The following is a 24,916-nucleotide window of genomic DNA, read 5'->3' as shown; positions in this document are numbered from 1 at the left end:
TTGAAATACACACTTGGCCACAGGTTGAGGGATGGTTTCTCCACCCGAATCCCCTCTCCCTCCTACGAACCTCCTGGCAACCCCTGCCAGGAAAACCTCACCCAACTGCATCCGCCGCTCCTCTCCCTCTTTATAAGGATGGCTCTCAGGAGGGCGCGGAAGCGGCAGCGGCCCAGCAGGGAGCTGGCTGCAGGCCAAGGCCAGCCCGAGGGCCCTGGGGGCCCCACGTCCCCTCGGGCCGCTGCCGTGCCCTGACCGGCCGCTGCGGGGCGCTGCGGCCCCAGCCTAGGAGCGCGGGCGCGGCGGGGCGGGGCGCGGCGGGGCGGGCGCCGAGCGGGCGGCGGGCGCGGCGGCTCGGCCACAGGTAACCTGCGGGAGCGGGGAGCGCAGACCGGCGAGCGGCGGCAGGAGGCGGCGGCGCTGGGCGGCGCCGAGGCCCAGGGCCCGCCGAAGCCAGCGGGAGCCCGTGCCCATCGTCTCCCCTCGCCCCCCACGCTGTCGCCGGCGTCGGTCCCAGCGGCGCGGAGAGAAAGGTACCGTGTGCTCTCGCCGGGTCCCTTCGAGACCCCTCTTCATCCCAGGACAGGCGTCCCCTACTCTCGGGGGGTCTCTCATCCCGGGAGGACCGTGTCGCGGGTGGGAGCGCCCCCAGGTCGCTGTCTGTCTGGGGAGGAGTCCCAGACAGAGCGCGTTGCCCCCTTTTCTGCGGCCTCTGGGGAAGCCGGCGTGGGAGGGGGGGTCCTTCCTGGGGCACCTCCCTTGTCTCTTTCCTTCAGTTGCTTCCCTAGAATATAGAACTTTGGTGGGAGGAGGCAGAGAACTTTCTCGTCTTTGGTCGTTCCCCTCCTCTTTCTCCAGTGAGCTCAAAGAGTTTGTAGAAAGTGGGGGGGGGGGGAAGCGGGGCGGGGGTCCCAGACCGGGCGCGGAGGCCGTCCGTCTTCGGGCGTAAGGGAGGGTCCCGGCTGGTGGCCAGCGTCCCCCGCCGTCCCTGGGCCTGCGGGCCGGCCTCCGAGTGACCGGGCTCAGCTCGGACGCGACAGCAGCCTGACCCCTTCCCTCACCACTTCGAGGACCACAGAGGGCCGCAGGCGCCGGACCGTGGGGCTGCCCTACCCCGGGGAGGTCCGCTCTGGCTGGACTTAAGCTCTGTAAAGAGTTAGCAAGTGGCATCTCCCCGGGCTCAAGGGAGCGAGCACATTGTTTGGTTTGAGTTCAGACATGAGCTCCCGGACACTTGTCTTGGAAATTTCGGTGTGGTGCTTCCGGTAGATTTGAGGGGCGGGAGGGGAAGTGGAGTCTTATTTGTGACCCTAGAGGAGCGTCCGTTTCCTAGAGCGGGTCAAGAATGTTTTCCCGGGGCTTACCTGGTGGCGCAGTAGTTAAGAATCCACCTGCCAATGCAGGGGACACGGGTTCGAGCTCTGCTCCAGGAAGATCCCAGATGTCGCAGAGCAATTAAGCCCGTGAGCCACAACTACCGAAGCCTGCGTGCTCCGCAACAAGAGAAGCCACCGCGGTGAGAAGTCTGCACACTGGAAAGAAGAGCAGCCCCTGCTCGCTGCAACTAGAGAAAGCCTGCGTGCAGCAACGAAGACACAACACAGACCAAAAAGAAAAAAAAAAGGCATGTTTTCCCTAAAGCATGGTGAGATGGTTTAAGTGGTGGTTGAGAGATCCCCTTTGGGGTCATGAGATTGAGTCTTGATGCCACTTGTTAGGTGTGTGACATTGGAAAACCCACTTCTTTAAACCTCAGTTTTTAGAATTGTAAACTAGGTGTATGACACATAACCTGGGGGTACGGTTGTAGAAATTAAGTGAAATGATGCAAGTGAAAAGCTTGGCAGAGCGCTCTTGAAGGTTGGGCATCCTTTTTGTGAGTCTGTTGGATGATGGTATTCATTCACATTGAGCTAATGTCTGTTAGGCCAATGGAAGTGGGAAGCACTTGGGCAGTGAACACAGACACCCCTGGGTCCACGGTGGTCCCACAGTGTACTGATGGTCTCTGACGTAGTTTCCCATCCTTAAAATGGCAATAGCAGCCTGTTGTTCTGCTGTAGTAGGTGCTGGACTATACATATTTATCTTTCATCATCCCTAGCAGGTGCTTAGTATCTGGTAAATGAAGAATTTTTTTTTGATTAGGGATATAAATTAAAATTGGAAGAGTTTTCTGCTCTCTAGGTCCTAAATGAGATGGGGAGAGTGGAAGAAGGGTGTAAAGGAGTAAGAGCCCAGAAAACAACTGGTTGCATGTTGTTGGGAGGTATAAACCAAGGGTGATAACAAAATGCTAATTTGTTGACTCCTTGTTCGGTGGTGGCACCAAAAATTAACCTTAGCTTCCCACTCAAACTCATCAGCCTCTCCAGAGCCCCTCCAGGTAAGCATATAATCCAAGTGAAAGCAGACGGCTTGTGATCCAACTCTGCTTAGAGACGAAGTACTCTTTCAACTCCCAAGGCCCTCACATATTGACATTCTGGTGCTGCCACTGTGGCCTATATCATACATTCAGGAAGTATCAAACGGAGAGGTACTAATTAAAGAAGAAGAACACAAGGCACACCCAGGTACCCATCACCCAGCTGAAGAACCAGGGCATCCTCAGAACCTTGCAGGCCCGAGCACTCCTCCCTGTGGCATTCCACTTACTTCTCTCTCTCTCCCCAAGGAACTGATAGTCTGGATTTTGTGTTTATTTTCCCCTTGCTTTTCACCTTAATATCTTACATGAAAAACTCTGTGGAAGGGAAGTTTCCAAACAAGCCTTTCCACAATAACCTGGAGCGTTCCTGTAGAACGTAAAAGCAGGATATTGAGAGTAAGATGCAAACCACAGAAAGCTGAAAGTATCAAAGTGCTGGGACGGGCAGGCTGGCTGTCAGGGTCTGCCCCCAGTTTCCTTTGGCACAGGTTCTGCGGGTGTGTTCTGTCTGTGTCGGGGAGGGCCAGTCTCTTTCAACATAGCTTGGAGGCTATAATTTTGAAAGCTTTGCTTGAGTCTCTAAGAATTGGAAAAACAGTAATTAGTGTGCATGTGTTTTAGAAGTGTTTAAAAAAAAATACCAGTTTTCCAGGGGACATTGTATGGGATTTGAAGGATTAAGCCTGCTGAGAGTGACCTTTAAAAACGGTTTTAACCTCAATTCTTCTTTTTCTGGTTATGATATTTGTGTTAGGGACCTTAAGTTATTCCTTTGGGCTGAATCGCAGGTCTCCTCTGTGAATCTTACACATTCTGACATTTCTTGGTTAAGGCAAAGATTCCTAAACTTGGTTCATGGCCCCCTTAGTATCTAAGTAATTTTTTCAGTGTCCCTAGATTTAGGTAGTTAGTAGTAGTTAGGTTGAAATAACGTAATAAGTATTTATATCCTAACAACATACAAAAGCTGTTTGAAAAAAAAAGAATGCACATAAACTGAGAGAAAAAAATTTATATCATTCTTAAATAACCACAGCTACAAAGAGGATGTGTGTGTGTGTGTGTGTGCTGCACACACAAACTTTGGGATCAGATTGGATCCTAATCTCATTTCCTGTCCCACGTTAATTTTTCTGCAGCACTTGCTTTTTATCACAGCAACCACTGAAAACCCAAGCTTTGCAGAGATATGATGTCATTGATAGGAATGTAATGGGATCTGATGTTGAAGCTGTGGACTCCTCCAGTCTGTAAGTTCAGTGTCCAGCACATTGAGTACACTGTGTTTCCCTTGAAATTTTCAAAAATCCTACGTTTCCCCTGTGCATTTTCTGCAGCTCCTGAGTGCCTTGGCGCACAGTTGGGGAATTGTTGGTCTAAGGCAAAACCCCCTTCCCAAGAGAGATCAGTTACTAAGGAAGGTGCTGCCTGAAGTAGCCCCAGGTTAAGCTTCTGGGTACAGTGGGCTACATCTCGGTTCTCTCCTCTGCGTAAAATGGAGTGGCTAGAGCCTTCCTTATAAGGGTCATTCAGAGGATTAAACTAGATAACGCATGTAAAACCATCTACCAAAGCCCTGGAATATAATGGAGTCTCAAGAAATGGTAGCTGTTTTAATGATTGTTAAATAGTACTAAATGAATGTCCAGTAATAGGTGTATGTCATTGCCCCTATTTAAGAATAGCCAGTGCTTGAAATCTCAACCTTAGCAAATAAACTATGAGGTAATTAGTTCACATTATAGGATGATTTATCATTTTCAAACAGAAAACTCTGGTGTACCATTGTGACACTTTGATTTTTCAGACCGTCCTTGGAGTACTCATTTTCATTTGCCACCATGTGCCCTGGTTTGGGGAGGAGGTCATAACTGATTGGATTGAGCCTGAACTTTGTCATAAGACAAGGTCTTGGGAAGTTTGGATGTAGGTTACAGGCCAAGAAATGTTTCAAGTAGGATTTAATTTCCGTATATACGTTTGGCACAGAGAGCAGATAATCTTTTCAGATTAAACAGTTTTTATTAAATTGTAGAGCATCCCATGATAATTTCTATGAATAAGTGGTACTTGTTAATCCTCCAAGGAAAGGTTGACTTGGATAGCGATGTCACAGATGGCTGTCACGGTGCCTTTTAGGTAACATAGACCTTTCCTCCCTTGTCCTATTCCTTGCCCAGATCCCAAGTGTAAGCTAGGACCAGGTGATATTTTAACAATTTGTGAGAATACACTCAGTAGTGATGTTTCGCTAGCATAGTTGTAGATTCTTATTGTTGCTTTCTTCAGTCAGTTATCATTGGGAAGCCTATACAGAACCATAGGTGATGCTTCCAAATTGACATAAAATTTTTTTCTGTTTGTTTTGGTTTATAATGTTGAGGGTTTTTTTCTCCCTCTATAAAATTTGGATACATGTTTGTGTGTGAGAAAGTATTTGATTCTTCTGAACTGATAATTCCATTTTTTCCATTTCATGCCCATCTATAAATTATCAGCATTATTTTTACTTAACATATTGCTCCTTTCTTAAAAAATAAGAATTTCATATCTTGCCTTGGGTTAAGCTGATTATATTTAACACTCAACATCTTTTTTTTCTAAAGTATAGCTGACTTAATATTATATTAGTTTCAGGTATACAACATGGTAATTCAATATTTTTATAGATAATACTCAACGCCTTATGGTTTTAGGGTATAAAGTAGAAAACTGCATTGTAGATAATAAAATGTGGATTAGAATGAATTGCTTTCTACTTTTTGTCTGCAACTCTTAATTAAAAGAAAATTGAGAGTCAGAAAGTTTGAGCATCCGTTTAACTATTAGAATCTGATATTAGGCACAAAGTGCTTTGCAAAATGCTTGACTCTTTTTCTTAAAGGCTGTAATCCATTTTTAGTTATTATAAAATATTGGCTATATTCTCTATGTTGTACAATATGTTCTTGTAGCTTATTTTATACCTAATAGTTTGTATCTCTTAGTCCCCTACCGCTATACTGCCCCTCCTCCCTCCCTCTTCCCACTGGTAACCATTAGTTTGTTCTCTGTATCTGTGAGTCTCCTTGTTTTTTTTGTTGTATTCACTAGTCTGTTGTATTTTTTAGATTCCACATGTAAGTGATACCACACGGTATCTGTCTTTCTCTGTCTGACTTATTTCACTTAGCATAATGCCCTCCAAGTCCATCCATGTTGCTGTAAATGGCAAAATTCATTCTTTTTTATGGCTAAATAATATTCCTATGTGTTTATGTATATATATACCACATCTTCTTTATCCATTCATCTGTTTTTATTAATACATTTATTTATTTATTTTGGACTGTGTTGGGTCTTTGTTGCTGCGTGCAGGCTTTCTCTAGTTGTGGCGAGCGGGGGCTACTCTTCATTGCAGTGCGCGGGCTTCTCATTGCGGTGGCTTCTCTTGTTGCAGAGCACGGGCTCTAGGCGCGCTGGCTCAGTAGTTGTGGCACGCGGGCTTAGTTGCTCTGTGGCATGTGGGATCTTCCTGGACAGGGCTTGAACCCGTGTCCCCTGCATTGGCAGGCGGGTTCTCAACCACTGCGCCACCAGGGAAATCCTGTCCATTCATCTGTTGATGGACACTTAGGTTGCTTCCATATCTTGGCAATTGTAAATAATGCTGCTGTGAACACGGGGGTGCATGTATCTTTTCGAGTTAGTGTTTTTGTTTTTTTCAGATATTTACCCAGGAGTGGAATTGCTGGGTCACGTGGTAGTTCTATATTTAGCTTTTTGAGAAACCTCCATATTGTCTTCCATAGTGGCTGCACCAGTTTTCATTCCCACCAACAATGCAAGAGGGTTCCTTTTTCTCCACACCCTCTCCAGCATTTGTTATTTGTGTTCTTTTTGATGATAGTCATGCTGACAGGTGTGAGGTGATGTCTCATTGTGGTTTTGATTTGCATTTCCCTGATGATTAGCAATATTGGCATCTTTTCATGTGTCTGTTGACCATCTGGGAACTGCTTGACTTTTAATATCTTCATGTAAAACTAGGAAAGGGTATGTAAGGAGGAAAAGATTTAATTTAAATTTGGGAGTTTATTGGTAGCTGAATGGACTTAATTTCATCTACATCACTGATTTGTCTTCAGTTCCAGAATGGAGATTATGGGAAATATTTCTGTCCATGATAGTAAAAAGCATTCTTTTAAAAAAGGTGGATTTGGGACTTCCCTGGTGGCGCAGTGGTTAAGAATCCGCCTGGCAATGCAGGAGACATGGGTTCGAGCCCTGGGTTGGGAAGATTCCACATGCCGTGGAGCAGCTAAGCCTGTGCGCCACAACTACTGAATCCTGTGCGCCTAGAGCCCGTGCTCCGCAACAAGAGGAGCCACTGCAATGAGAAGCCCTCGCACCGCAACAAAGAGTAGCCCCCGCTCGCCGCAACTAGAGAAAGCCTGCATGCAGCAACAAAGACCCAACTCAGCCAAAAATTAAATAAATAAATGAATTTATAAAAAAATAAAAAAAGGTGAATTTAATGGAGATAGATATCAGCAGATAGTAACTAAGAATGGAGAAGTAGTTCGAAGTAAACTAGTATTAATAGCTAAACAGGAATCACCAAGGCTTTTTTTTTTTTTTTTTGGTTTATTTTTGTTTTTGTAAAGGACATATGCTTTGAGAAATGTTTGTAAAAGGAATAAATACAAAAGAATAAGGTCAGTTTTCCTTACAGATATTAAGTAGATAAGAGGTGAAAACAGAACTTAGTTCTTTCAAGGTTGTGACCTTTTCCACATTAGCTCTAGGAGCCCTGTTCTCCATCGTCTTGTTGGGTTGGATGGAGGGGCACGTCCGGGGTCCTTGAGGAGGATGGAAGGACATTGGATGGACATTAGGAAACGTAGTGTAGTCCTGGCCACCAGCTTGCGGTGGAGCTCTAGAAAATATCTCAGAGCCTCAGTTTTCTCTTCACTAAGAGGACTAGACCAAAATATTATTTTTTAAAAGGTATGGTTTTGTGAAATCATTCATATTCACAGTGTAAAAGCAACACTCTTTTTTTTCCTCACTTCTAAAGATCGGTGCCCTTGAATCAACCTGATGGTCTGTGAGCCAAAGAGAGCTAATGAGATTGTTAACCTCATGTAACCTGATGACTTCCTTTTATTATGAACATCAATAGCTTACTGTGTAGAGTCCTTTCAGACTATGTATGCGTGTATTCACATTTTAGAATATAAACCCAAAGTACCATCTTATTCTAAAACCTGATTCCAAGGTCAGAAAATTTATATTCTTTTTTCAGTAAATTAGAGTTTTCAGTTTTTAAAAATGTCAGCATTTTATTCTAACTCTAGGAAAGTCCCAGGGGAATCTGATATACTAGGAGATTGCCTCTAGGTGGTGAGTTTTAGGAGCATGGGTGTTTTTCCCTCTCTGCATCTTTACGGAAATTTTAAGCCTTCTTACAATGAACATATATTTAGTTTATAATCAGAAAAATAAATTAGTTAAAAAGTTTAAAAAATTACACAAGAAAATTCATTATTAATCAAATGTACTAAAAAAATACTTTGTTCCCATAATAGAACTATTTAGATGTTCGAGTAACTAAAATATTTGCTTAATGAGAGGTGAAAATGTAACGACATGAGATTGGACCTATTTTTTAAAAAATTTTATTTATTTTTTATTTATATTTGGCTGTGTTGGGTCTTTGTTGCTGCGTACAAGCTTCCTCTAGTTGCGGCGAGCGGGGACTACTCTTCGTTGCAGTGTGTGAGCTTCTCATTGCGGTGGCTTCTCTTGTCACGGAGCATGGGCTCTAGGCACGCAGGCTTCAGTAGTTGTAGCACGCGGGCTCAGTAGTTATGGCTTGCAGGCTCTAGAGTGCAGGCTCAGTAGTTGTGGCGTGTGGGCTTAGTTGCTCCGTGGCATGTGGGATCTTCCCAGACCAGGGCTTGAACACGTGTCCCCTGCACTGGCAGGCAGATTCTTAACCACTGTGCTGCCAGGGAAGCCTGAGATGAACCTATTTTATTATGGTTAGATGGTAGTGATTTGAATTTATTATTGAGGATGAAAATAAATCATGAACAATTTGACTTGGAAATTTTCAGTTCAGATTTTTCACAAAACTAAAAGTTATTTCTCTTTCTTTGGAAGGGATAACATGTCTCATGCCAGTTTTTTGTTTTTAAATTAATTAAGTTATTTTTGGCTGCGTTGGGTCTTCGTTGTGGTGTGCGGGCTTCTCATTGCAGTGGCTTCTCTTGTTGCGGAGCATGGGGTCTAGGCGCGTGGGCTTCAGTAGTTGTGGCATGCGGGCTCAGTAGTTGTGGCTCGCAGGCTCTAGAGCGCAGGCTCAGTAGTTGTGGCACACTGGCTTAGTTGTTCCACAGAATGTGGGATCTTCCCAGACCAGGGCTCGAACCCATGTCCCCTGCATTGGCAGGTGGATTCTTTACCACTGCACCACCAGGGAAGTCCCTAGTGCCAGTTTTTAAACTTACTTTCTATCTAGAAAATACCAAGTGAACTGTAAGTCTCAGCTGGAATTCTGAATTTGACCCAATTTAGGTAGAATGTTGAGATGCACTATATAATGCTTTATATTATGCCATATGTAGTATAAAATATTCAAGTACCAAAGAGCAGACTTTTTTTTTTTTTTTTTTTTTGCGGTACGCGGGCCTCTCACTGTTGTGGCCTCTCCCGTTGCGGAGCGCAGGCTCCGGATGCGCAGGTTCAGCGGCCATGGCTCACCGGCCTAGACGCTCCGCGGCATGTAGGATCCTCCCGGACTGGGGCACGAACCCGTGTCCCCTGCATCGGCAGGCGGATTCTCAACCACTGCACCACCGGGGAAGACCTGGTTGTAACATTTTTGACGGTTTACTTAACCTCATTATGCCTCAGTTTCCTAGTCTGTAAAATGGGGATTTGAAACAGTTTTGTACTCTGACTGTGGTGGTAGTTACATGAATCCATGAATGTGATAAAATTCATAGAACTACACACACACACACACACACACACACACACACACACACACACACACACACACACACACACACACACACACACACACTGTGAGCCCATGGAAAAAGTGAAATCCAAATAAGTTCTGTAAGTTTACTTAATAGTATTATACCAGTGCCAGTTTCCTTGTTTTGATAATTGTACTATGGTTATGTAAGATATTACCATTGAGAGATAGGGTACACAGGAACTCTCTGTATTATTTTTTTATTGTGATAAAATATACACAACATAAAATTTACCATTTCAATAATTTTTTAAGTATGCAGTTCAGTGGCATTAATCACATTCACATTGTTTTGTAACCATCACCACTGTCAGTCTCCAGAGCTTTTTCATCATCCTAAACTGAAACTCTGTACCCGTTAAACGATAACTCCCCAATCCCATCTCCCCCAGGCCCCTGGTAACCACTCTTCTACTTTCTTTCTCTGTCAGTTTGATTCTAGATGCCTCCTGTAAGTGGAATCATACAATATTTGTTCTTTTGTGACTGGCTTATTTTACTTACTCTTAATACCTTTGAGGTTCATGGACTATTTTTGCAACTTCTATGTGAGACTAATGTTTCAAAATAAAGTTTAAAAAAGTAATTAAAAAAAAAATCCCATTGATGGGGCCCCACTGCTGGACTGTACCAAGGCCTAGAGGTTAAGAGCAGTGCAGATGGCCAGAAAGGCCAAGGAGTGACATTACCTCTGTTTCCTCTTCCTCCTTATCCCCAGTCATAGGAGAAGAGATGCGAGAAAGAGCTGTGTTCTCTCTTGTATAGGGAAGAGCCTGCATTATTTATTAGTAGGTTCCTATATCAACCTGAGGAGCAGCTATGAAATCTCCTACTAAAATAGGGATTCTTTTTGTTGTTGTTGTTTTGATGTTTCTGAAAACATGCTTGATTTTTAAAAAAAAATTTTATTAGAGTATAGTTGATTTACAATGTTGTGTTAGTTTCAGGTGTACAGCAAGGTGAATCAGTTATACATATACACATATCCACTCTTTTTTAGATTCTATTCCCATATAGGCCATTACAGAGTACTGAGTAGAGTTGCGTGTGCTATATAGTAGGTCCTTATTAGTTATCTATTTTATATATAGTAGTGTGTATATGTCAATTACAATTTTCCAATCTATCCCTCCCCCCCTTACCCCTGGTGACATAAGTTTTTTTTCTTTTTTTTTAAAAGGCATTATATTATTTATTTATTTAATATTTATTTATTTATTTGACTGTGCTGGGTCTTAGTTGCGGCACACGAACTCTTAGTTGTGGCATGTGGGATATAGTTCCCTGACCAGGGATCGAACCCAGGCCCCCCTGCACTGGGAGCACGGAGTCTTAGCCACTGGACCACCAGGAAAGTCCCCATAAGTTTGCTTTCTACATCTGTAACTCTATTTCTGTTTTGTAGGTAAGTTCATTTGTACTCCTTTTTTAGATTCCACATATAATCATGTAAATATGATATTTGTCTTTCTCTGTCTGACTTACTTTGAAATAGGGATTCTTAACCTGAGGTTCATTGATGGGCTACAGATGCTCTAAGAGCTCCCAGAATTTAGGTGTAAGTATTTAAGTGAATGTTCATTTGTATATATGAGAGGGAAGACATTTCATAGCTTTTGTTATATTCTCACATGGTTCCCTAACCCAAAAATGGTTAGTAAGCAATGCAAGAAAATGTTGTTTACAGAGCTCTACCCACTGCATAACAGGCTCTTTCACTTGGGTGTCTTAGCCCCTTTCAGTTTTCTGGTATATCTTTCCCCTTACCAGCCTCCAGAGGCTTGCTTTCTGTTTAAACCTGAGAGAAGCCTGAACAATTCTTTTCCCTCAGAGCCTCCCGCCATTCTCTCCTATATCCTACAAACTCCAGGATCCATTCCTCAAGGGCCAGAGGAGCCCCACAGCAAACTATCTTGGAGTCCCTAGTGGGCAGATGTGGAACTAGAGTGTGTGCAGGACTCAGCCTCACAACTGCCATTTCTGTCCCTAACCTCTTTAGGCTCCAGAAAAATAGGAAGAAAATAATACTTGAGATGCAGCTCTGGAAAACTCATGAAGTGGTCCTGAATGACTGAAGTTCAGTAGATTCTGCCTTGGGGAATGCAAATTTAATTTTCAGATTGTCTTCTGGTTTACACTTTATGTTTTAAATGTATTATAAATATATCATACAATACATTCTACCTTGTGGAGTATCCAGTGATTTAGGTGAGCTATTGCAATGATGTATTGTTATAAAAGATGTTAGTATCAGAATTTATTTATAAATAGAACTCTCTAGTCATTCAGACTGGTTTTTAACTCATATGAATGGATTGCATAAATGGGAAAAACTGTAACTTTCAAGTTTTTCTTATACGTGTGATTCTTCAATACTTGCATTCATCTTAGAAACCCTTCAGTAAATTATGACTTGACTCATTTATCCACCTCAAAATATATTCTGTTAGGGTAGGCTAACTGCTGTAACAAACACCTCCAAATCTCAGTAGCTTAATCCAGTAAAAGTTTATTTCCAGCTCACCTGAAGTCCAAATAGGTTATTCCTGGTTGAGCAGCTCTCCTGGTTAGCTCTCCTGCAAGTGACTCTGAGATAAAGGCTCCTTCCATCCCGTTATACCATCATTTTCAACATGTGGTTTCTCATGTCCCTACAAGGGGGAAGAGAGTATGAAAAACGCAACCAGATTAACTACCTTCACCAGCAAGTGAAAACATCACTTCTGCTCACATTCCATTGGCCAGAAGCAGCTCAGAGCCCCACCTCAATTTATGGGGACTGGGAAATATAGAGCCTGGCCAGACAGCTGCTTCTGAGCAATAATCATTTACTTTATTTATTTAATTAATTTTTTATTTTTTGGCTGCACATGCAGATTCCGGGATCTTAGTTCCTCGATCACGGATTGAACCCAGGGCCACTGAGTCCTGGTCACTGGACCACCAGGGAATTCCCAATAATCATTTACTTTAGAAGGGGAACAGAACTCTTTGGTGGATAAGTAGCCATCTTTTATATTAATATGCTAGTCTTTTAACCGGTCAGTTCAGTGTAACTGCCTTCATATTATTTATTTCTCACTTTCCGAACAGCAAGTGCTATGTCTTTGTAGTGTAAAGTGTGGATGAGACCTTCATATAGGAAACAATTTTGTCATAATTGTTGAGCAAATAAAAATGGGATTAAGCCATCTAGTTTTATACATTTATTAGGGAATGAAGTATATTTTATTTATTCAGTCACCCAACCCCCTAGAGAATTGTACATTTGAGAAAGATGGAACATTAGCAAAGAGGAAGATTAGCAAAGAACAAGAATATGCATATCTTATTGGGTTCATTCTCCTAGTAATTTAAAACTACTTCCAGGGCTTCCCTGGTGGCGCAGTGGTTGAGAGTCCGCCTGCCGATGCAGGGGACACAGGTTCGTGCCCCGGTCCAGGAAGATCCCACATGCCGCGGAGCGGCTGGGCCCGTGAGCCATGGCCGCTGAGCCTGTGCGTCCGGAGCCTGTGCTCCGCAATGGGAGAGGCCACAACAGTGAGAGGCCCGTGTACCACAAAAAAACCCCAAAAAACAAAGAAACCCCAAAATAAACTAGTTCCAGCTGCTGGCAATAGGCAAGTATGAAAAATTTCTTCTTCTTCTTCAAAAAAAAACAAAAGCAGTCTTCACCATGGGATGTATTACACAATCATAAATGTATGTGTCACTTTTATTTGCTCTTTAAAGATCTTAATTTTTTAAAAAAATTATTTATTTTTGGCTGTGTTGGGTCTTCGTTGCTGCGTGCGGGCTTTCTCTAGTTGTGGTGAGCGAAGTCGACTCTTCGTTGCGGTGCCGGCTTCTCGTTGCGGTGGCTTCTCTTGTTGCAGAGCACGGGCTCTAGGTGCGCGGGCTCAGTAGCTGTGGCTCGTGGGCTCTAGGGCACAGGCTCAGTAGTTGTGGCACACAGGCTTAGTTGTTCCATGGCATGTGGGATCCTCCTGGACCAGGGCTCGAACCCGTGTCCCCTGCACTGGCAGGTGGATTCTTAACCATGGCACCACCAGGAAAGCCCTACTTATTTGCTCTTAAGGGAAATTAATGTTGTAAGATTTGGATCTGTTTATCTTATTTGCTTGAAGCCATTTTGTGCCTAGGAGGGTGCCATTTGGCTATATTCAGCAACCGACAGCTAGAAATGGAGAATATCGAGTGTGAAGGATCCCAGTACTTAGCTGGAGTCATGGAGAAAGTGGTCCACAACTTTAGTAGTTACACTAACTATACAGGCATATCTTGTTTTATTGCTCTTCGCTTTACTGTGCTTTGCTTTATTGTGCTTCACAGATACTGTGTTTTTCACAAATTGAAGGTTTGTGGCCACCCTGTATTGAGCAAGTCCATCGACACCATTTTTCCAATGGCATTTGCTCACTTTGTGTCTCTGTGTCACGTTTTGGTAATTCTTGCAATATTTCAACCTTTTTCATTATTAGTATATTTGTTATGATGATCTGTGTTCAGTGATCTTTGATGTTACTATTGCAAAAAGATTATGACTCACTGAAGGCTCGGACAATGATAAGCATATTTTGGCAATAAAATATTTTAAAATTAAGGTATGTACATTTTTAAGACATAATGCTATTACACACTAAATAGACTACATTGTAGTGTAAATATAACTTTTATATGCACTGGGAAACCAAGACACTCGTATGACTTGCTTATTGCAGTATTCACTTTATTGCAGTGGTCTGGAACCAAATCCACAATGTCTTCGAGGTCAGCCTGTAGTAGTGTTTCATTTACCCATTACTAGTTGAGACTGGGCTGTTCCACCTAAGGAAGAGGTCCCAATAATGAATATTTACCATCTTTTAAGTCCTAATTTATTTATTTTAAAGTTACATTTTATGGTGCCCATGTTGGAATTAAAGATGCACTAGACCAAAGGTCAGCAAATTATAGCCATGGGCCAAGTCTAGCCCACTGCCTGTTTTGTAAAGTTTTGTTAGAACACAGCCATACTCATTGATTTACATACCGCCCATGGTTGCTTTCACACTGTACTGGCAGAGTTGAGTAACTGTCACAGAGACCATATGGCCCACAACACCTCATGTATTTATTTAGTATCCCTTTATGGAAAGTTTGCTAACCCTTTCACTAGACCCTTAAACCCTTAAAATTAGTATAACTTGGTTTGCGGTAACTCTGCTCCTACTTAGGATTTACTTAATCTCTGGCCCACAGTTCGCCATCATAGTGAGGCTAGTAAAACCTACCTATCGAGGTAGTTAAAGTAGACTTTAAATGATCTTGGGCAAGTTACTCAGTTGATCTTCTAGTTAGCTATCTGCCAGTCTGTCTTCCAGTAGGCTTCCTTAGACCAATCCATTTCCAATTTGCCATGTATAAGAATCATCTGGGAACTCTATTAAAATTCAAAGATGCCCACCCTCATTCCCTAGGTCCTGATTCATCAGGTCTGGGAAGATGCACGTGTAACAGGCACCCCAGATTCTGATGCAGGTGGCCTGGACTTCAAGTAACTCAGACCCTTGTGGCAACTTGTCTTTGGGTCCCTAGAAATAGTTTCTCTGACAGCTCCAGATATGCTTCTTGACTCAGCCAGGATTGAAGCCTTGCCTACTATATAGGAGAGCTTGGAACCAAAAGGGGACTGCCCAGCGGCGTTAGTCATCAGCATTCTGAACATGTGCAGAGAGACCCGGCAGTGGGCTTATCGTATAAATCAAATCATTGACTGCCTGACTGCACCTATACAGCCATCTGCTGCTTTGCTTTCAAATAGAAATAATGATAGGGAAGTTGGCACTGGGGCTTCAGAGAAAGTGATTGGTTTACGTTGCAGCTCTGTATGCCTCTTGATGCTAAGAGGGAACAAATTAAAGCTAAAATTAGCAGTATAGCCCTGGGGTAGCTGTCTCTTTTTAAAAATCAAGGTAAAAGTTAATAGCAGAAGAAGTTACCATGAGAGGAAGAACCTAAGTCCAGGTGCTTTATAGGTGCTTTAAGAACGGATGCTGATTTAATGGTTTGTAATTTCCTTAATCTCCAGAATGTATTACCCTAGGTTATGTGATACTTAATGAACGGTTTGCTCACTGAAGCCTTTGTTTTCCTCCATTTGCTATTCAAAAACTGAGTAAAGAGCTGCAAAGCCAGTAATGAATAATGGCAAAATCCCCTGGCACCTGTTGGGTTTTAATACAATATGGAAAAAAGTGAGACCCCCCCCCCCACCGCAAAAAAAAAAGTCCAAAAACAAAAACCAGAAAAATAAAAACTTGAAGGAAGAATCAAAGAACCTCACTCTTTCAGTACTTACTACGAGTGGAGCTGTGTTGCTGTTCAAAAGCAGTGTTAAAATTGAGGTTCAGGGGCCTTTAAACATTTCCGTCTTTGCTGCCCTGCTGAAATAAACCTGGGTGTTTGATTGGATGTAAGCCAGGGTATTTTGTACTCTGAAATGTAAGTAAAGTAAACACTTTATCATCCAATGAAGGACTTAACAGCTAATTAGATACCTTCCTGTTGGGAGATGTCTTGGGAAACTGATTTCAAAAGCATATGCTAATAAGGATTTAAAGAATCCTATGTAAGATTATCAAAGGATTCCTTTCAATAATGAGTTCCCTTAGACCCAGGATATTTAATATATGATTAGAATTACTAATCATTCATTTAAGGGAGCCCAGCATTGCTGGGAAGTTAGGAATACCATCAGGGAACATGTTCTCAAGAGGTTGCTAAATAAACAGCCATCTTCTATTTTTATTAAAATGATAGCTTTAGATCATTCCTTTTCTTCCCTGCAAAATATGCAACAGATCTAATTTATCTCTAGACACCAGAATTTCTTTCCTTCCTATTACTAAACCCTTGAGAAAAGGCCATTTTGAAAAAAATAAGGCTTCTGTCTTTAAAAACGGATTATTTTGATATACCAAAAACTAATTGTCTTGATGCTCAGTGCATTTCTGTCCTTTTAAATCCTAAATTCACAAATTTATATTCTTCCCTTGGTATTTAAAGACTCAAGAACACTAACACTGTGCTTATAATTGACTGTGTTAAAAGTGACCATGTTTTTGTGTCTAAAAGTAGAACCTGAAATATTGTACCAGATTTTGCCCCAGGACTTCCGTGCTGTTTCTTATTATGTCCTTCTCTCCCCAGCCTTTGGAATTCCCTTAATGTCAGAGACATTAACTTTGAGGGTAAGAGAGTAAATCTTAAGAGACGTAGTATTTGCTTTGAATTTACCAGCCAACTAAATAGGGTGGATGTTAATGTCTCAGGTGTACAAGGCGTGCTTCTTGTTAGTGTTAATGAAAGCTGTGTATATAGTGGAGAGAAAACATATTCCCCAAATCAGTAAACAGACAGAAGCTATGATGGACTTTTTTCTTTTTTCTTTTTGGCCGTGTCACACAGCATGCAGGATCTTTAGTTCCCCAACCAGGGAAAGAACCCGTGGTCCCTGCAGTGGAATCGCGGAGTCTTAACAGCTCGACCGCCAGGGAGGTCCTGGATTTTGTATGAAAAAAGCAATGTCAGAGGCTATTAGGGTATTTAAGTGCAGGGAAAAATTCTGTGTTATAGTGCTAAATCTAAAATGAAAAATCAAAACGGTTGGCTACCTCTATGGGTATAACTGAATCACTTTGCTGTAACTATAACTGTAAAATCATCATTAACATCATTGTTAATCAACTATACTCCAATATAAAATAATTTTTTTTAATTTTTAAAAATTAAAAATAATAAAAAAATAAAAGGAAAGACAAGTATTGATTGTAACCTAACCAGATACCATAAGTCCACAGCAGCGCTGTCTCAGCCCCACAGAATAAATGGCATTCATTAAGTTTGAGTATATTGTTGCCCTAGGATCAGGGAGGCCAAATTGTTTTACTCTTCTCTGCAAAGCCTAATCTCTCTACCTGAAAAATAATTTAGGAAAAAAAAATTGTAAGGTCAGTGACTCTCTCTTGGCCTCCCTACATATTTGTCTTTTTCTTTCTTATTAGCATTAGGTAATGTATCTTAAAATCCCAGGCCTCTACATTCAAACCTGGCTGAATGACCTCTCTTGCACAATACAGATGCCCTTCAGGAGAAGTCTGTTTCGTGGGAGACTGGCAGGCTTTAAAGAGAAGAGTGTGACTTGGCTGCCAGGAGGCTTGGGTTCCAATTTCATGTCTGACAGCAGCCTTTGTGCCCTCTGCCGAGTCACCTTCTTACTTCTGTGGCTTTCCTTTTCTTTTCTCTTAGAAAGGTGACCACTGGACTCATGTTTCAGACGGGTCCTCACTGACTAGTCCCCTGCCCCCATGGATTTGAGGCCCAGAAAAATTGTTTAGCTTAACAAATTATTATAAGCCAAATACCCTTATAACAGCCACGCCAGTCAGGAGATCGAACTTTGCCAGTCACCCCAGAAGCTCCTCCTTGGGTTGCATCTCAATCATAACTCCCTCTCTCCCTCCAAATTAACTACAGGCAGTCCTTGCCTTACATGGCACTGTGGTACTATAAACAAATGTTGAAATCCTGATAGGCTATCTTAATAATCAGTGGGAGAAATTGCGATTGTTCTGAGACCTTTAAATGTTTGGCCAGAACATTAAAAACTCTTTTACTGTCTGTTGTAATTGTAGAGGGAAATGAAAAAATACTAAAATTTAGTATGCAATAATTTAAAACATTAGCAACATTGAGAATTAGACTTTTATTTCTTTGTAAAATCTTATCAAGAGTAGTTTGGTTTGCCTTTTCCCATACTATAATTTATGATACAGAACAAGCATCTTTTCTCTTCAAAATTTATTCTGTTGAAGTATACTTGATTTACAATGTCATGTGAATTTCTGCTGTACAGCAAAGTGATTCAGTTATACATATATATACATTCTTTTTCATATTCTTTTCCATTCTGGTTTATCACAGGATATTGAATATAGTTCCCTGTGCTATACAATAGGATCTTGTTGTTTATCCTTCCTATATATACTAGTCTGCATCTTCAACAAGCATCTTTTCTATGCCTTGATGAACTTTCATACTCCTGCAGAAGTTTGGATCAGTTTCCAACATTTTATCCTTTGCGTTTTCAGTGTTGTGAAGTATCTGCGGGAGTTCCTTTAATGTGGACTTTTTGCAGCGTCATTTCTTCATTCTTTTCATCTCCACACTTTCATCATTTATGGCGATCAGTTCCCTTCATTGAATTCCTCTGGCTGCACATCTAGAGGCTTCGGGTGGTAGCGCATCATCTTTCCCACAGTCAAGCATTTCTTCTGTGACTCCATCCTGTTCCATTCAAATTTCACTTCCAGTGTTACCACTTTTGATTTCTTTGCTGCACTTTCTTCTTTGTTGGCTAATTACCTATTTTAATTGTTTATTTTGGTAAGCTATTATGTGGGTTTTTCACTGGGAGACAAGAAGACAACACAGATACATGGTTTGCTGTCTGTGTGAACTGAGTAACAAATGAGTGACCAATCACTGACAGATTTGGGAAGATGTGACATGATTGGTCACTGATCATGATACTCATCTATTAATTACATAGTGATTTGTAGGCTGGAGTGCTGTTAGTGAAGTTTGTACCTCATGCAGTTTCTGAAAGTTAATTCACCATGGTAAGTGAGATTTGAGCCATGTTGTTGGTGTAATTTAAACTGTGGGACCTGAAATTGTGCACATTATAACCATGTAAAGTGAAGGCTGCCTGTATTATTTGCTGTAGTAATCACTTTCTTGTAGATCTGGACACTATGGTTTAGTGTTGTTCCATAAAATGTTTTTGTTATTCTTCTAAGTCTTTTTTTTTTTTTTTAATCTATGGGTTTCCCCTCTGTATTAGTTTTCCAGGGCTGCTGTAACAAAGTACCACAGACTGGGTGGCTTAAACAACAGAAATTTATTTTCTCACAGTTCTGGAGGCTGGAAAATCTCAGATCAAGGTGTTAGCAGATTTGATAAACAACAAAGTCCTACTTTATAGCACAGAGAACTATATTCAGTACCCTATGATAAACCATAATGGAAAAGAATATATATATATTCTAATATATATATATAAGAATGTGTACATATGTGTAACTGAGTCACTTTGCTGTACAGCAGAAATTAACACAACATTGTAAATCAACTATACTTCAAAAAAAAATTTTTTTTTAACTTAAAAAAAAAAAGATGTTAGCTGATTTGGTTTCTCCTAAGGCCTCTTTCTTTGGCTGGCAGATGGCCACCTCCTTGTTGTGTCTTCACATGGTCTTTTCTCTGTGAATGTGAACTCCTGGTTTCTCTTTCCCTTCTTATAAGACACTAGTTCTGTTGGATTAGGGCCTACCTTAATGGCCTTATTTTAACTTGATTATCTCTTTAAAGGCCACGTCTCCAAATATAGTCATGAAATTTTGAGGGACACAATTCAGCCCATCACATATTCTATTCCTTTCTTTTCTTTACTACTTACATATCAAAATAGCTGGGCTTCTTGACCACTGGTTATATAAAACATAAGCCATAATCACATAAACTTTTCATTAAAGAGTTAGGATCATTCATGAAGGACAACATTGAAAATTAGGCCTGGATTACGTTGGGTAAAATTATGTTCCAGTTACTAAGGGTATATAACAAATCACCCCAAAACTTGGCCACTTAAAACAGCAATAATTATTTATTATCTCTCAAAATCTGTCAGTCAGGAATTAGAGAGTAACTCAGCTGAGAATTTCTGACTCTGGTCTTTCAGTAAGATTGCAGACAGATTTAACTGTCATCGGCAAGTTTGACTGGGGCAGGAGTCATCTCCTTTAAGATGGCGTGCTCACTTGGCTGGCACATTGGGGACGGCTGCTGGTGGGAGGCCTCAGTTCCTTTCTACATGGCTGCTTGACTGTCCTTATGGCATGGCAGCTGACCTGAGTGAGTAATCCAAGAGGTCAAGACAGAAGCTGCAATGCATTGTCATTTTCATCACGTTCTGTTGGTCACAGAGATCCAGTCTTGATTCACTGTAGAAGGGGACTCCACAAAGGCATGAAGAGAGGAGGTACGGATTATTGGGAGCCATCTTGGGGACTGGCTGCTATAAACTGGATGGGTAAAAAGTGTCGTACTTTTGGGAAACCTGTTTGTAAGTCTCTACCTTCAAGTGCTGCTTATCTTACAGGCATGTCGTCAAAGTTAAACATTATTAAATGCAAACTTTCTACCTCACACTTAATGAGTTAATATTTTTAAGAGTTTTCAAGGTAATTTTTTATGATCAGTCTCTGTGTCTGACTAAAACCATTATATTAATCCAAATACATACACTTACCTATTAGTAGATTTTTCTTTGGCTTGGTCATTCATCTGAGATACTGGTCTTTTGTTTTGTTTTGTTTTAATTGGAGTATAGTTGCCTTACAATTTTATGTTAGTTTCTACTGTACAGCAAAGTGAATCAGTTATACGTAAACATATATCCCCTCTTTTTTTAGATTTCCTTCCCATTTAGGTAACCACAGAGCACTGAGTAGAGTTCCCTGTGCTATTCAGTAGGTTCTCAATAGTTATCTGTTTAATACATAGTAGTCTATATATGTCAATCCCAATCTCCCAATTCATCCGCCCCACCCGAGATACTGGTCTTAAATGGTGGGATCAACAGCTTCAGATATCACATATGCCTTTATGTGAAGTAGGAGACGTTACTGGAAATGACAGAAGAGCATGTGCTATGGAGCAGGAAGGATATATGAAGGAGGGGAAGCAAGTTGAACAGGGGTGAACACGAGTAGTATGGAGGGTATATTAGTTGATGGGACAGAACAGAATTGGTGTGAGATGAAATTTCTTATGACAGGTTATAAACTTGTGCAACAATATTTATTCTGTGCTGTCCGTAGGAAGATATATAGTTACCTAAGTGATTTAGCAGTATAAAGTATGAGATTCATGGCTTTATGTTAAATCAACTTATGTCCGATATAAAGCTGATGCTAATAATTTAGGATTAACATTTTTTATTGAAGTATAGGTAATTTACAATGTTGTATTAGTTTCAAGTGTACAGCAAAATTATTCAGTTATACACACACACACACATACACACACACACACACACTCACGCGCGCACATATTCTTTTTCAGATTCTTTTCCGTTATAGGTTATTACAAGATAAGGTATTGAGTATAGTTCCCTGTGCTATGCAGTAAGTCCTTCTTGTTTACCTATTTTATATATAGTAGTGTGTATGTTAATCCCAAGATCGTAATTTATCTCCACCCCCCGCCCGACCCCTGCTATCCCCTTTGGTAACCATAAGTTTGTTTTCTATGTCTGTGAGTCTATTTCTGTTTTGTAAATAAGTTCATTTGTGTCATTTTTTTAGATTCCATATATAAGTGACATCGTATGATATTTGTCTTTCTTTGTCTGACTTAGTTCACCTAATATGATAATCTGTAGATCCATCCATGTTGCTACAAATGGTATTATTTCATTCTTTTTTATTGCTGAGTCATATTCCATTGTATAAATACCACATAGGATTTAAATTTTTTTAGTTGCCCACTTTCACTCATAACTCAGTATCGTTGGTTAAATAAAGATGTTTTGGGTTCATTCATAAAGGAAAATTAGGAACATTAGTAAAATATGATGAGTTTAAGCCCCTTAATGTGTTATCGTTTGATAGGACTTCACACAGCTGCAGAAATGAGTGTAGTATCCAATCCGAACTCTTGTGAATAGAGTATTAGAAATGATGTTATTGAATCTTTACACTCCTGGAAGTTTGTCTAATAAATTGAGTAGTTGTCACACTGAGTTTCCTACAATTCATATCATAAAAAAATAACTAAAAACTAATATATTTGTATTCTCCCTCACTCTACAGGCTCATTAGAAGTGACTGGTTGCTAGTTTCAAAAATGTAGTGAAAGAAGTTTGCAGAGTTTGTGTTCATTTGGGATCAGGCTGTTTTGCAGAGTCAAGGTTATTGAAATTTATTTGTGGCAGAGATGGGTGAATAATGAACAGTTCTTTCTAGACACATAATACAAGCTCCCTGTTGGCTTCTATCTGTCTGCCTTAGGAACAAAGATGTCTCTGTGCTACGGGGTAAAGACCTGGAGTGAGGTGAGTACCTGGTAAAGGCTAAGAGCACATGTAGGGCGTGGAACCTCGAGGACTCATCATGATGACTAGATTGCTTATGAAAAACCAATACTTGCAAGTCCTGATTGGAGTGGGCTTCACAAGTCTGTGTTCTGTCTTTCATATGTAGCATTTTGTTTTAGAGACAAAAATAAGGTCTGTTGGATAAGGCAGTAAAAGATTGTCTTTGGGCAATTCCTATAACAGACTTTCTGTTTCAACTGATCTCTTGTTATTTGAGCCTTTTATTTATTTTTAGAGACATTTTAAAACACAGAAAAGTACATAGGCACTCTGTTCATTGACCACCAAGATTAGTTTTTAGTTTTCAGTATCTTCCTGGTGGGAATTTAATTTCCAGCTTCACAAAATATTATGCTCAGCATAAGGTCTTTCAGCTTGTGGGAAACAGGACTAGTAAAGTGAAGAACAATGATCCCTTCCAAGACTAGCTTTTATTTATAGCTGTAGCTTCTAATTTTATTTTAGTGCTTTGTAAACTCACCAAATCCCACTGCTTAACATTAGCAATAAATCATGCCTTGTTTACTTCTAAGATGGTCTGGAGCTTTTAGTGTAATTGATTGGCTGCCTGCTTTTGCACATCTGCAAATGGTTATGTTATACATTGTCAAACCCATTCCAGAGTGGTGAGGAAGAAGAGAAAAAGAAAAGGATTCTTACCCTCTTCTTAAAATGATCTTTTCTTCTCCATGTAGGGAATTTGGATAATTCTGAAACGTCAACCACTTGATGTGGTTGGTATTTTTCATTCGTTGTCCCATTCAGTATAGAGATTCATGCCCTTCACTTCTGGGAAATTTTATTCTATCATTTCTTTGATAATTCTCCTGTCCTCTTACTCTGTTTTCTCTTTTAAAACTTCTGATATGCAGAAGACCTATTGAATTGAGCCTCTCTTTCTGCCTAACTTTTCTGTCTCTATTTCTGCCTCTGTCTTTTGGTTCTATTTCCTGGGAGATTTTTTTTTTTTTTTTTTTTTTGCGGTACACGGGCCTCTCACTGTCGTGGCCCCTCCTGTTGCGGAGCACAGGCTCCGGACGCGCAGGCTCAGCGGCCATGGCTCACGGGCCCAGCCGCTCCGCGGCATGTGGGATCTTCCCGGACCAGGGCACGAACCCGTGTCCCCTGCCTCGGCAGGCGGACTCTCAACCACTGCGCCACCACGGAAGCCCTGTGGGAGATTTTGAAAACTTACTTTCGTTCCTTCTATTGAATAAAAGAAAAATTTGTCAATAACATTTTTATTTCCAAGAAATCTCTTTGGTTCTCTGATCATTTTTTTCATTTTAACTTGTTCTATAATACTTCCATTAATCTCTGAGGATACTAATGCAAGTTTTTTTTTTTTTTTAAGTTCTTATCTTTTTTTTTGGCCACACAGCACAGCATGTGGAATCTTAGTTCCCCTACCAGGCATTGAACCCACCCCCATCTGCAGTGGAATACTGGAGTCTTAACTGCCAGACCGCCAGGGAAGTCCCTTAAGTTCTTGTCAGTTACCAGAATTATCTCAGTTTACTCCAGGGTTATTTCTTCTTGTTTACTGTGGTCCCTCCTTTTCATTTTGGAAGCTTTCCTTGAATGTCTGGTGGTCTTTGGTTTTGTGTTCATGTTTAAGACTAAAAGGCAATTGGAGGGTCTGTGTGCAAAATTGTAGAGTATATGAAGGTCTTGTCTTAGAAGCTGTTCAAATTCTCTAGAGAGGAAACATAATATTGGGGGGAAACCACCGACGAATTAATACAATATGATATCAGTTTTACAAATTGAAAAATAAAACTAAATGACATATGGCTTGTGGTTATATACGTATGTGGCAAAACCATAATAAAGGCAAAAGAAAGTAAACACAAAATTCAAATGGTGCTTACACTTTGGGGATATGATTGGAGTGGAGCATAAAGAATATCACTGTTATTGGTTATGTTCTATTTTTTAAATTGAGAAGTGAGTTTTATTATGATCTTTATTCCTATGTGTATGTAATATAATATTAATACAGTCTTTTATATGTGTCAAGTATTTCATAATAAAAATGAGAAAATTTGAAGGAAACTCTTTGTATCCCATCTTGTGAGAGCAGATGCTTGACTGACAGTGTTCTGTGCTTGGAGTTGGGGGGCTGACTGTTCATAATCATGACCCACCCTTTCAGCTCAGTATGCAATTTGAGAAATGACAGGGCTAAATGAATCAGCGCAAACAGGGTGGTATGCATAATTCCTTTGGGGTTGTTCTTGGCACCATGCTCCCT

At 40.8% G+C, this 24,916-nt stretch overlaps 1 protein-coding gene across 2 annotated transcripts in view; it reads left to right on the top strand.

The window, feature by feature from the left end:
* The first annotated feature begins 345 nt into the window (after nucleotides 1-345).
* The window catches only part of ANKRD6 (ankyrin repeat domain 6), a 256,275-nt gene continuing 231,704 nt past the window's right edge, over nucleotides 346-24,916 (top strand). The window contains exon 1 of one of the 2 annotated variants that reach the window (XM_033418817.2): nucleotides 346-533. The gene's annotated coding sequence lies outside the window, so the exon portion shown is untranslated. The remainder of the gene's footprint in view (nucleotides 534-24,916) is intronic. The other variant, XM_004264818.3, reaches the window with a different exon arrangement.

Source organism: Orcinus orca, chromosome 12 (genome assembly GCF_937001465.1).
Source record: "Orcinus orca chromosome 12, mOrcOrc1.1, whole genome shotgun sequence".
NCBI lineage: Eukaryota > Metazoa > Chordata > Mammalia > Artiodactyla > Delphinidae > Orcinus > Orcinus orca.
The sequence above is the reverse complement of the archived record's forward strand: the minus strand, read 5'-3'. Positions and strand labels throughout refer to the sequence as shown.